The sequence below is a fragment of the Chenopodium quinoa genome, unplaced genomic scaffold, assembly GCF_001683475.1.
Source record: "Chenopodium quinoa cultivar QQ74 unplaced genomic scaffold, ASM168347v1, whole genome shotgun sequence".
Classification (NCBI taxonomy): Eukaryota; Viridiplantae; Streptophyta; class Magnoliopsida; order Caryophyllales; family Amaranthaceae; genus Chenopodium; species Chenopodium quinoa.
The window spans coordinates 1,556,411-1,571,300 of NW_018745403.1; positions in this window are offsets into that span (position 1 = coordinate 1,556,411).

A 14,890-nucleotide genomic window follows, 5' to 3' on the forward strand; every position below is an offset into this window, starting at 1 on the left:
ATGGCCTGGCTGCCGAAGATGAACTAGGGGTGCTTCCTCTACTAGAGAAGGAAGAAGCTCCACTCTTCCGAGAGTCTTCTCCCCCACTCCTATTGTATCTATTATTTGAGTTGTTGGAGCTCACTTGCGAGCCATGTCCGGAGTTCCTAGGAGGGTTCGGTGTCGGCCCGCTATTCCCTTTCTTCAAACCTTGTCCTTTCTCTGAGGAGTAGTCCATCAACCTTTCGGCTGCAGCGATGGCTCCCGATAAAGTATCAATCTTTTGGCGCCAAATTTCTCTTTGGGCCCATTCCTTAAGACCACGCACAAAGTTGAATAGGCGATCTTCCTCGGACATATTGTGGATCTCCAACATGCACGCTGAAAACTCTTTGACATACTCCCGGATGGAACCCTTATGCTGCAAAACAGCGAGCTTGGTGCGAGCAACAAACTCGGTATTCTCGGGATAAAATTGGGCCATCAGCTCTTTCTCCAGATCCTCCCAAGTATCCACCGACGTCCTCTTAGCTTGGATGTCGGCGTACTTGGTGCGCCACCAAAGCTTTGCATCATCCACCAAATACATAGTGGCGGTATCAAATTTTAACTCATTCTCCAACTGACAGACCCGAAAGTATTGCTCCATGTCGAAAATGAAATTATCGACTTCTTTTGAATCTCTCGTGCCATTGAAGGTCCGGGGCTTGGGAGGTTTTATCTTGGCACCTCCACTTCCCCCGAGCCCTCTCTGGGCACGCATTAAGGTTTCACATTTATCTTGTGCTTCATCAGCGACGCCTTGCACGAAGTTAAGTTGCTCCGTTAACCCATCCACAGTAGCGGCAAGCCTCTCTATTTGGTCGGCTTGTTTTATTACAATATCCTCGAGTTTGGGCAGCCTTTCTTCAAGCATAGCCCACTGTTCGGACTTGCCTTCAAGCTAAGCAAGTCTTTCCTCGAATGTGTATTCATGCATCTCTCCTTCTTCTGCCATCTCTACGGCAAACCTGGCTCTGATACCAAACTGTCACGGTCCGAGTGATTCAACACCAGATCGTGCGGCGCGCTCTCGTCTTTTGGCGACAAGGGCGCAAGCCTAAAGCAAGGAGGTTCGTGAGCACACAGCAACACGGACCTACGGTGTCTCAAGAGGGCACACGAGAACAACGAGTGCGGAGTCGGGGCTTGTGACGGCCGATACTTCGAAGCGGGCACAAGCGGAACCGACGAAAATGAGGACGTCTCTAGGGTCTCTTGGTTTGGTGGGGGATGCTTTAAAACAAGGCAAGCACAATATCTATAAAGGCTTAAACAACACACAAGTCTTAAAGCAATAACAACGGGGTAGAGACCTTTGATTGAATAACCATTCGCTCCCTAAAGAGCTTTATATTGCATTAGTAGAGAATTACAAGTGAACGTTGAAATGACAGTAACACAATAATTCTCCCTAGGGTCTAGAAAAATAAAAAGAAAGACTAAAGAGACATTACATAAGGAAAATACAAGGAAAATAAAGAAGAATACATAACAAAGAGGTTGGATTCTAACACTAGGCAAATCTCCGATTTCTTAGAAAACTAGCTAAAAAGTAACCTACAGTCTCTAAATCCTCTTCAGAGGCGGAGTACAAGTCCATGTCAGCAGTCACTTGTGAATTAATGTGGCTAAAGGGTTTGTTGTTTAGTTTGGGTGTTCAACATCCTAAAGCAATTAAATTGTTCAGTGATAGTGAGTCAGCATTGCATATTGCAAGGAACCCCGTGTTTTATGAGCATACGAAACACACAGAAGTTGATTGTCACTTTGTTCGTGATGCAATCAATGAAGGCTTGATTTTCCCATCACATGTGTCTACTTCGGATCAATTGGCGGATATATTCACAAAAGCTCTCGGGAAGGCTCAGTTTGACTATCTTTTTTTCAAGTTGGGCATTTTCGAATCTCATGCTCTAACTTGAGGGGGGTATTAAGATATATTTAGGAATCTTTTGAGAATATCATATATTTAGGAGAATATTGTTTTGATAGGATATATTTCATTGTTTCCTATTTTCTAGCTTTCCTAGTTTATCTAGAATTAGGATTCTATAGAGCCGTGTATTATATATTGATTGCATGTTAATGAAAAGGCAAGCCAAAAGTTCACCTCTTTACAAATTTCTATGATATAAATAAATTTTATGTATTCTTATTACTTCCCTCAAAAATTTCTTTGATATAAATAAATTTTATGTATTCTTATTACTTCTCTCATATGAGAAAAATTATAGAGACATAACCATTAGTTGCAAATGCTATTTTGATCTAATTAATTTTGAAGAAGAGCAAATCGAATATGAAAATTTAAGCAAATACAAAATCTTAGTACTTGTACTATACACAATTTAAAACAAATAATAAATTATTTTAAACTGGAAACATGAAAACTTAATATATGAAGAATTAAGTTAATGTATATAAAGGGAAATAGAAAAGTTATACAAAGGGAAATAGAAAAGTTAATATATACAAAGTATTTATTAGACAAAATAGAATAAGATGTTCCAAATTACTCATAGTTTCATAGAGTCCTTCGGAGTACTTTCTAATTTTCAATTCTATTGATAATTACATCAAGTCTAAATTCTTATCATATTACTTTGTGACAACTCTCTATCAAATGGACTTTTGGTTCCTTGTATTTTTTTTTTTAGGATGGTTCCTTGTATCTTTGTGCTTCAACAATCACAACATTATTAACCACTTCATATTACTACAACATCTAGTAATATGGAGTGGTTAATCAACATAAGAAATAATAAAAAAAGACCGGCTTACATGCACGAAAAAAAAGTCATTAGCATAAGAAAATATTATAAAAAAAAAAAATCAAATAAAACCAATTGAATTTGGTCTATCAAAACTCAAACTCCCCAAATAAAAACATATGCAACCTCAATTTTCATTTACAACCTCTATGATATCCAATTATACCATCCGTATATAATCAGGCTTTTTTTTCCTTTTTTTTTATTTTTATTTTTAATTTTTTAATATCTACACAACTTTTATCCAATTTCCAAAAAAAAAAAAAAAAAAAAAAAAAAAAGAAGAATTCAATTACGTCTTCAAATCACCTAGGAGAAAGGCTTAATGATACTCTTGTTTGTACCAAGTATTATCCCAGAATTATATGCAACAATATAGACAATTTTCTATTATGAAAGCAATTAATGAAAACAACAACATATGAAAATTGCATCTATGAGTATCACTTAAAATATTAGGTTTTCCTTCAACTTTTTAACTAATTCTGGGAAGTAATAAGAATTAGAGTTTAATAAGAAATTTGCAAAATACATAATATGAAAATTTGCAAAATAAAAATTCAAAATCCCCAAAAAACTTCCACCACAATTCTAGCAAAAAAAAAAGATACCTAACCAAAATTAGAGTTTAATATACCGATATTTAATTAACATAAAATTATCCAAATAAACCCACATCATATTTTCCACAACAACCGATAAAAACAGATTTATATGAATTAATTTTTAAATTCAAAAAACAAAAAAGAATTAAGGAGAGGGAACCTTGAACACCAGCATGATAGACACCAAGACCAAGCCAAGTAAGTGTATCCATTAATGGGGGAAAGATATATTACATTACTATGTAGTACACATTCAAGTAATTAAATTGGTTATGTAAAAAGAAAAAAAAAATTAAAAAAATTGGTACTGCATATGGGAAAACATAAATAAAATTACATAAATTTAACATCATATTCAATTCATGGTAAAAATTTAATCAAAATAGGTATCAGTATTTACTAATAAATTATGATAAATTTAAATTCCTTTAATCACTACATCAAAGCTAAATTCTTATACTGCTTCTTCGTTATTACTCTTCTATTAAATGGGATTTTAATTCCTTGTATCTTTGAGCTTTGATAATCACGACAATATTTACCTGTAACAGAATATTTACAACTTCTTACGACCAAACAAAGGAAAATAAAATTTCGAAGAAAAATTACTAAACATACCTCAACAACTCTAGCAATTGATGATGCTTACATTCTCGTATTCATAAATGAACCGAACAACTTGCAAAATATATACTATAGTATAAATTATAAAAAAAAAAATAAAAAAAAATTGAAGCTATGATTCTAGTTTATATAAAAGTATCACAAAATTTTAAAACTATAAAAAATTATAACACAAAATAAAATATAAATCAAGAAAATGGAAAAGATAAGGAGAAGCCATATTAAGAGGAGAACTATTTTTTAAATGTATTTAACAAACAAATTATATTGGCATCATCCAAGGTATACATATAAAATGTAGATTAAAAAAAACATTGATGACATCACATATTAGATTGGCGGGAATTTTTTTAATGAGAAAGCGACACGTAGGATAGGGAGGAGGGTTGATGATGTCAGCATGTTTTCTTTTAGTATTATTTAATAGATTTATTTATTTTTCCCCGAAAAGATTGTATTTGAGATAAAATGTCTCCCCCTCCCCCTGATCCTGCAGGTAGCCCAACCTGCCGCCATCAGCATTCATCCTCTAGGAGTTCGCCATCGATCATTCATCAGAAATCTTTCAAGTAAGCTCTCTCCTCTCCCAATCCTTCTCTAGCCTGTTCCCTCTCTTCTGCTTCGTTTCAATCCATTGCCGCTTCCTCTCCCCCTACTGACTTTACCCCTGATAGTCAGGTTTTCTTGCCGTCGGATAAGGACCACTGCGTCTCGCTATGTTCGAATTGGAAGTTCTCTCTAATTGGAAAAGTCATCGGGAAATCCTTCTCCTTCTCCTTCTTGAAAGATCTCTAGAAGAATGCCTTTGTGCATTGTTCCGAGTGGGATTTTCTCCTTCGGGGTAAGGGTTTCTTCTTGCTCAAATTCAAATCTCAAGAAGACCTGCAAGCTACGTTAGATCGTAGACCTTTGAAATTAGGAGGTTTTCCTTTGTTTTTAAGGCTGTGGGAACCAGGGTTTAGACCATCGGATACGGTTATTGATTCAGCGGTGTTGTGGGTGACGCTGCCGGAGCTTCCAATTGAATTCTATGACAAGGAAATTTTGATGGGAATTGGTAATGCCTTAGGGGAATTAGTTAAAATTGATGTGAAGATGATGGACATAGATAGAGTTTGCTTTGCAAGGCTTCTTGTTCAAATTGATTTGTCCAAACCTTCTCCGGCTGCGATTTGGAATGGCAATTTCCTCCAACCAATTCAAATGTAAGATGATTTGAAGTTTTTTAAGGTGTGCAAATACTATGGTCATTGGAATTCTGAGTGTAAGCGAAGCTAGTATCGAAATATTAATGGGTCGGTCCCTAAGGTGAGTCAGAATTCTACTGAAGTCAAGGATGATTGGGTGCAAGTGACCGGAAAATCAAGGAAAAATCATAAGTCGACACCGACCACCAATGAAACAGGGCAGCGAGGTAGATCTAAGATGAGATGGCTAGAAAAAAGGAAACAGAGTTCGACTCCGAGTGGGCGCCAAATTTCTGTTTTGGGTAAAGAAGATTTCAATTTTGAAATTCCTACAATTCTAACACGTCATCCCCCTTGTCCACCTCAGCTACTAACAGCTGGATCCCATTCTCACTATTTAGACTCTTCTTCTTCTTCTAGTCAAACCAGTCCCAATTCTCTCTCTTCTATCCCTCTTCCAAAAAACCCATTTCAATCTCTCTCCAGATTCTCATTCACCAAAGCAAAATGGTGTCCAATTATGCGACTTACAACCCATCCCTAGTTCGCGACATTTTTCACCCGTCGAGAAGCCTAGACCACTCTCCATCTTCAACCCCGACCAACACTCCGAACCCGTTAGCATCACCACCATGGACACCACCTTCTCCTCAAGAGATTTTCTTAACCTAGAACACCCATGTGGTGGATCTAACACCTCCTTCAACTGGGATCTCGGACCTGAACCCGAACTATCTCCAGTTCATGATGGAGACACTTTAATGGGACGATGACAGAATCGTTCCAACGGAAGTTCTCCGGCAAATTATCATCAATCCGTCGGAAGTCCCGGAGGAATGGAGGGTGATAGGAGGGTCTAAACACGTCGTTAAATGCTTAAAACCTTATCAACAAAATTTATAACACTCAACCAAACCTAAACCGAGTATAGGGTAAGTCGAGGGTCGATCCACGAGGAATGGGGGGTCAATCACTATAGTCTATGCGTTAAGCTACTTCGAAGAGTATACGAATGTGTAGTCAAATGAGCTAATCAAACAAAGCAAAATTGGATTAAAAATCAATATCAAAAAGCACCAGGGATTAGGATCCACATACAATCATGATAGTTATGCTAATTGAAGGAAAATCAATCAACCAAATGTTGCAAAGGAAAATAGTAATTGCAATAAAGAGAATCCAATAGGTTATCTCCTAGAAGTCAAGCTAGGTTTCCTATATGAATGACTAGCAAGAAGAATCACAAATCAAATTCAATCAATCCGATAAAGTAATCGCTAAATCAATGGTTCGTGTCATTAGAGATCACAATGCAATCTAGCTTGAAAATCAAGATTAGCTACTCCTTAACAATTCAAACACATGCACAATCCTATCAACCAATTTAATCACATCATTCAATCAATCAAATTCAACAATTAGCAATGATCCATCATTCATGCATGTTTCACCATCACCCTAGCAAGGAATCTACTCACTAAGCATGGTGGAAATGAAGAACAAAACTAAACTAATCATCAAAATCATCATCATCATTGCAAACAACCTATTAAGAATCAAATCAATCAATAAAATTGTAGAAGGGGATAGGAATACCTCTTTTTTCATAAGTCAGACCTAATTAGGAGAAATAGAAATAGAATAATTTCTTTGTGCTCGGAAGTAGGTGACCAGATATTTGACCCAATTCTTCTCAGAAACCACATTAGGAACTATATCTCAAATCTCTTCTCCTCTTCTTTTGTGAGTCCTCCTGATCCTGATGCTTTCCCTCTTCCCTTCCCGGATTCTAGAGCTATGATTTCTGTTACCCACCTTCCGGACCACCATGAAATTTGGGGGGTAATTTCCAAGATAGGGTCTTTCAAAGCCTCGGGGCCAGATGGTTACCACCCTTTTTTCTATAAAAAGTTCTTGGACACAGTAAACCCTGACCTCACCTCTTTCATTAGGAAACTCTTTGAGGATAAGACCATTCCTGATAATATCAACAAAACTTTGATATCCATCATTCCCAAAATCTCTGATCCTTCCTCCATCACTCAGTTTAGACCAATTAGTCTTTGTAATACGGTTTACAAGATTGTCACCAAGATCATAGCCAATAGACTCCGAGGTTTCCTTCCTTCCAGGATCTCTCCTAACCAAAACAGTTTTCTTCCGGGGAGGGGCACAGAGACTAATGTGATTGTGGTGAATGAAATCCTCCTTTCTATGAAGAAGAGAAAGGGGAGTAAAGGATGGTTTATTCTCAAATTGGACCTTGAGAAGGCTTATGACAAAATTAAATGGGTTTTCTGGAGAAATGCTTTAGTTTTATTTAGTTTGGATTCCCCCTCTATAGAGCTGATCATGTCTTGTGTCTCTTCTGTCTCTTTTTCTGTTCTTGTTAATGGTATCCCAACTGATGACTTTAATCCTTTCAGAGGCATTCGTCAGGGAGATCCCCTTTCCCGCTACTTATTTATTATTTGTATGGAAATTCTGTCTCAGTTGATTCATAGAGAAGTAAAAAGATAGACTTGGATTCATTTTGCATGGGTAGAAAACAAGTTCCGATTTCCCATCTCCTTTTTGTGGATGACATCCTTCTGTTTGGTGAAACATCTCTAGAGAATATCCTTTCCCTAAAAGACACTCTTGACACTTTCTGTGCTTTCTCTGGCCAAACCATTAGTGTTCTAAAGAGTAGAGTTTTGTTTTCTAACAATACTTCCCAGGGAGATAGAGAGATTTTTTGTGATGGTATGAGCTTTAGAGAGACTGATGATTTGAGCCCCTACCTAGGATTCCCTATTTCTAGTAGTAGACCCTCTAAGAATAAAGTCAAGTTCATCTCTGAAAAAATTCTCAAAAAACTTGATCTGTGGAAATCTTCTATGCTCTCAAAGGCTGGTAGGCTGTGCTTAGTTTCTACTACTTTGAATACCCTTCCTAATTACTATATGCAATGCATGCTTCTCCCTATGGCTGTGTTAAATCAGCTAAATAGCTTCTTGGCTAAGTTTATATGGGGTAAGGGTGAGAATTCTAAAGGATTGCATTTAGTTGGGTGGGATAAAATAGTTATCCCTAAAGAAGAAGGAGGGTTGGGAATTAGGTGTTTTGAAGCCTTGAACAAAGCCCATATGTTGAAATTATGGTGGAAAATGCTAAATCAGGAGAGTAACCTTGCTGTCCAAATCTTGAAGGATAAATACTCAAAACCTAATAACCAATTTCGCTCTTTTTCTTTTGGTTCTCATCTTTGGAGGAGTATGGGGAAGGTTTGGGAGCTTTTTAGGAGCTGTGTTCAATGGGGTGTTGGGAATGGTATGGATATCTTTGTCTGGTCTGACAATTGGATAGGGTCGAGGTCTCTTAGGAGTTTAATTTTGGGTCCTCTTCAAAGAGGGAAGGAGGACACCATGCTTCATGAGTGCATCTCAAATTTCCAATGGAATTTTTCTAACATTTCTTTTGATCTCCCAAAGGACATTACTAATGCTTGTCTTAGTGTTCCTATTCCTAATACAGACCAAGATTGCCAGGATTTTATTTTCCCTACTCTCACTTCAAAGGGGAAATTTGATTTTAAAAAAGCTGTAAATCTTTTTAGAAGAGAAAATAATGAAAGTTGGAATTTGGATTGGATTTGGGGCCTTAAATCAGCTCCTAAAATCAAATTTTTTGTTTGGCTTTGTTACTTAGATAGATTACCTCATAAGGTAACTCTATTTAAGAGAAAAATCACCACTTCGGATGCTTGTGCTCACTGCCATAGCACTCTTGACAATTCCCTCCATATTCTCAGAGATTGTGAACAAGCTAAAGGAGTTTGGGATCTGCTCCATATGCCACCCACCTTCTATTCCCAACCCCTGCAAGAATGGTTGCACACCAACCATTCTCATATCCCTCCCCCCTCATCTGAAATTCACCTTCCTTGGCAAACCATGTTCTCTTTTATAATCTGGAAACTATGGCTTAAGCGAAATGACTGCATTCTCAACCAATCAAACCAACCCTTAGAATAGTCCCTTGGGGAGGCCCAAGCTTTAGCTTGGGAATTCCGTACCTCTCTGTAGATTTCTTCGGGCATCACCACTACCAATCCTACTGTTTCTTACTGGACTCCACCCTCACAACCCAACCTCAAACTAAACTGTGATGCTTCTTTCTCATCGAAAGGGGAATGGGCTGGTGTGGAAGGTGTATTTTGTGATTTTGCAAGCTCATGGGTGCTGGGTTTTCAGTAAAAATGTCATGTGAAATCTACTGTCATGGGGGAATTGTCAGCTGTTTCTACAGGATTGCAAATTGCCCTTGAGAGAGGATGGTCAAGGCTGGAAGTGTACTCAGACTCAAAGCAGATGGTGGAACTTATCCACGGTGCAATGGTGGTTAAAGATGCTAATTTGATTATTTTGGACACTTGCAGGTAGGGGTGTACACCGGTCCAAAACCGGACCGGACCTGGACCGAACCTGTTTGGACCGGGGACCTGAATTGGGTAATTATGAGGACCGGGGACCGGACCTGTTGGCCAGACCTGAAAAATCAGGTCCGGTCCGGGTTTGGACCTGAATGGACCTGTTTTGTGTCTTTTTCGTTTTTTTTTTTTTTTTAATACAAAACCTGTTGGACCTGCATATGGACCTGCATATGGACTTGTTTTGTGATTTTTAGACCTGTTGCATAATTTAATAATTACATACAAACCAAAATTATCAATTACAAAACTACATAAAGTCTATAAAGTCCAAATTCTCAAACACCAAAAATACAAATGAGTCCACCGAAAATACAAATAAGTCCACGAAAACTCAGTTTCAATTTTTCAGAGTTTGGTTTTCTTCTTTTTTTTTTTTTTTTTTTTTAATTACGATTTTCCCGGGTTTCAGGTCCGGACCTGAAAACCCCGGGTTTGGACCGGGTCCGGACCGGGACCGGGAACCTGGATTTTTAAGAACCGGGACCGGACCTGAATCAACAGGTCCGGGTCAGGTCCGGTTCGGTTCAGGTCGGTTCAGGTCCGGGCCAATTTTTGTACACCCCTACTTGCAGGGACTAGCTTAACAAATTGCAAACAACCAAGCTCTACTTTGAAGGCAGGAACTCTAACAGGGTAGCTGATTATCTAGCTAAACATGGTAGGAAGTCTCCGAATCGGGATATTTTGGTTTTAACTGAATCACCTGACTACATTCAGGATGTAATATTGGAGGATAAACCTCCATAACTCTCTTGTACTTTTGAACTTGTTTTAATCTAATTCCTGCCCCCAACTTTGCATAAAAAAAAAATATATAAATAAATAAATTCGAAAAGTATGTAGCTCCAAAATTTTAAAGATGAATTTGTATTTGATAAGGTTAGCCAATATAATTTGTCACTTATATAGTTTTATCATCTCAAAATACATTTTTTCTCCCATCTAGCCCATATGCAAGAATTTTTGTCATATTAAAATTGTACATGATTTATTACTTACTACTCCGTAATTGACAAGTTTTTATTGCTTATTGTATATACAACCCTTTTTAGTTTTCTACATTACCAGCCCTTTTTAGTTTTCTACATTACTAATGTTTCATGCATTAGCACCGGCACACACTAGTAAACTTTTATACAAAAATGAGTTATTTGCCTTTCAAATTAGGGGTAATGATAAACTTTAGATATTTCTTAATTATTACAAGTATATTATGTTTTTTTTCTTTTTTTTGGGTTGCATAATGGGCCTAGCCCAAAATTCTATCACCAAAACTTCTCAAACCCGTCAAAATCAAACAGACAAACAGAACAATGGTGAAAATTGACAACCAAAGGAGAACATGGTAAACAAATTAATGACAAAAACCATATAATTATACTTCCTCTTTCCCTATTTTTTTTTGCCTCATTTGATTTTTCACGGTCTCCAAAACGCGTCTTAGAACATATATATCTTCATTTCCATACACGTAAAAATTATTAAAACGTGATATTTATAAAATATACAATGAGCCAAATCTAACAAGATCACATATGACTATATTATTTCTTATAGGTGTTAACGGTGATTTACAGTCAAAGTTTTACAAAGTTTTACCCAAAAAATGACAATGAGGCAAAAATAAAGGGATAGAGGGAATACTATAAAATACTCTATCAGTTTATTATGACAATCAATAATATGGTTCAGCAAGAGCCAGCTAAAGAATACCCTATCTGCTAATAATTTGGCATTAGACTATTAGAGTAAGTTGAACAACACAATTATACAATTTTAGAAGCAGCACAAAAAAAATCATGAAGTTTATCATTATACTATTAATTGAACATTAATTATTTGTGAATATCAACCACAAAATATGATAATACAATAAGCACATAATCGCACTGTCTTATTAGCTTAATGTAGAATTGTCTTTTTAACTTTTATAGGCAATGATGATATTCATTTATTCTGTAACTCTTGGCTTCTGGGTTGACTAATTTAGGTTAGATATTATGTGTTTGGGTCCAATTTAGTCAAAATTGGGCCTAAGCACTAAATGATCCAATTAAAAGCCCAAGGTCAAGGTTCAACTCTCCAATTGCTTAAAAGTCAAAGGTCAGCCCACAAAGTAAGCCAATTGGGCTAAAGCCCAACCTCTCCATATATTATGAGGTATAAAAAGCCATCATATTGACACATTCAGGGAGAGATTCATATACCAATTCATATGCTCATTCTTGCATTGAGAAATATTCCACAAAAGCCTCAAGCTACAAACTCTCTTGCATAGTGTCTTCCTTTTACACATTGTACTGACTTTAGCATCGGAGGGGCCTTCCTCGGAAACACCCCCGAGGCTAGTTTACGTGTGTTCACTGTGCAGGAAACCTTCGGCCCAATACAACTTGGATCGAATCCAGTCTTCTCCATTCCAGTGGACCTTCGGCAAGGTCCCATTGTTTTCAACCGAAACAATTTGGCGCCGTCTGTGGGGAAGACTTTCAAAAATCTTTAAGCCAAATTCCTAACCAAGATCATCTTGCAATTATCTTAGCAGCCATGGCTAAGAACCGCAAGAGCAAAAGCCTCCGTCAAGGGGCGGGCGAAAAGCCTAAAACCCCTACACCATCGCCCTCGTCGGACCGGAACTCTCCCAAGGGTGCCGGCTCGGGGGGAGGATCACACAAGGAGGATTCCCTATCTCCTATAATGCATGACTCTCAATATAGGCCGGACCACTCTCGGTCTAGCAGGGGTCAGTCTGATCATAGGACATATTCAGTGTCCCAAAGCCAACCATCGGCTGCACGGCCTCATTACCACACTCGGCCGGGGACCCCTTTGACGGGGCCCAGTTCGGAAGAGGTGGCAAGAGCGCTGGCAGTACTCATGGAGGCAATGAGGGCACAGAATATGCCACCGCCTCGTGATCAAACTCCTCCGCATACCCGGCATCAGCGGAGGAAGTTAGACCATGACGGTGGGAAGCTTCCTTCCTTCCGGGAACTGGAAGAGTGGGAGGAGGATTCTTGGAAAAATGAAAAACAGAGGAAAAAGAACTCTCAATTATTTAAAGGATCCTCATCCTCAAGACCAGCAGCGCATAAGAGCAGCAGCTCAGCTTCTCGGCCAGAATCTACTCGCCGGGAACCCGAGACTGCTCGCAGAAGCGTCCTTGACCGACTCGGCGGCCAGGAACCGAGCGTGCGTAGTCGCCTCTCGTTCCCTGCAGCCGAGGCCCAGACTTCCCAGCCAGGGACGAAAACCACTCCTACCTCTCTAAGAGGGCGGAGCGCGGTCCCTTCGGCCAGGAACAAGGGCAAGGCCGTTATGCTTCCCGCTAGTTCACCATTCGAGCAATGGATACTGGAAGAGCGCGTACCCACGGTTAAAATACCGTCGCATATCACATATGACGGGACCACGGATCCGAAGGACCACGTGGCCTCGTATGAGACTCATATGCATCTTTGCCCCAGATCCGAGGCGACTTGGTGCAAATATTTCCCAACCACTCTCAAGGGGGTCGCGCAAGCGTGGATCTCCAAGGGAGTAAGGCAAGGCTCCATAACAGGTTGGGATGATCTGTCCTCCAAGTTCAGGAGTAAGTTTTCCACGGCAAACCGCCGAGAGAAGACTACCGCAGAGCTCATGAGTCTGCAACAGGGGGAAACCGAAAGCCTCCGAGACTACCTGACCCGTTTCAGTAACGAGTCATCAAGCGTCTCTCAGCTGGACCAGGGGCTAGCTGTTTTTGCAATGCAGAATGGCCTTCAGCCAGGAAAATTCCTAGACTTCATGGTCATGCATACCCCGCAGACCTTGGAGGAATCTCTTAGTGCTTCGGATAAGTTCATCCGAGCCGAAGAATGGAATAAAGCAAAAACCCAACCTCAATCCGGGGGAGGGAAACAGAGGCAAATACCTTTGTCTGAAGGCCAAGGCCATAAGGCAAAGGGAAAATTAAAGGCTCCGGAGCCATCTCCGACCAACGACCTAAAGAAGGACAGGTTTGCCTCATACACAGGCAGATACGAGTCCTACACTCCGTTCTCTCTTCCACGCGCCAAAATTTACAGTGTGACGAAGGAGGAGCAGAGTTACCGAAAGCCGAGACCACTCCCAGAGTGGTATCAGCGAAAAAATAAAAATCAGTGGTGTGAGTTCCACGAGTCTACGGGCCACAACACTGAGGAGTGTATCCAGCTGAAGGACCAGATAGAGGACATGGTCCGGAAGGGATACTTGAAAAAATACATCGCGGATCACCGCGAGAAAAAAGAATCCGAGAGGTTAGCAAAGGACCCTCGGCAGGACCTTGATTTCCCCCGGAAAAACAGTAAAAAACAGGAGGGGAAATTCCCTCCGATCAATGTTATCTCGGGAGGAATATACTCTCGGAGGGAGCACAAGCGTCACCTTAGAGCTTTGACTCACCAGGTGAACAACGCTGACATTCAATCTCCCCAGTCGCCGGTGCCGAACATGACGTTCACAGCCGCCGACTGCCGGGGGATTACGTTCCCTCACGAGGATCCGTTGGTGATCATCGCCACGGTGGCCAACCACGACGTCAGTAAGGTCCTTGTTGACGGTGGCAGCGGAGCAAACATTCTGTTCCGAAAGGCCTACAACCAAATTAAGCTGAAGCCCAAGCACCTTACGCCGGTACCCTATCCGGTATCCGGGTTCAATGGGGCTTCAACTTATCCAGATGGGAAGGTGACACTTCCTGTCACCATCGGTTGCGATGAGGCAGCCCGGAACGTCATGATTGAGTTTTTGGTCATCGACGCTCCTTCAGTGTACAACGTGATTTTGGGGAGACCCATAATTCACGAGATCCAAGGGGTCGTCTCAACTTATCATCAGCTGATGATTTACGTCTCAGACGCCGGCTTCCCCGAAAGGATACAGGGCAACCAAAAGGACGCCCGAAGGTGCAACTACCTCAAGCCATCCAGTAGTCGCCCAGATAACGACAAGGATGAGGAGGAGAAAGAAAAAGAAAGAGAGCCAAGCACAAAAAAGCCGAAAGGCCTAAGTGCTTCGGCCCAAGGGTCCGTGCCCAGAGAAAAAGGTCCCGAAAGGGAAAAGGTTGACTCTTCAGCTGAGCCGCAAGACTCAGAGAGCCAGCCGAAGAACACAAAGACTGGGACACCTGCTGACATTGGCAGCAGACCAGATTCTGAAGAGTCCAGTCCATCGGCAATGGACATG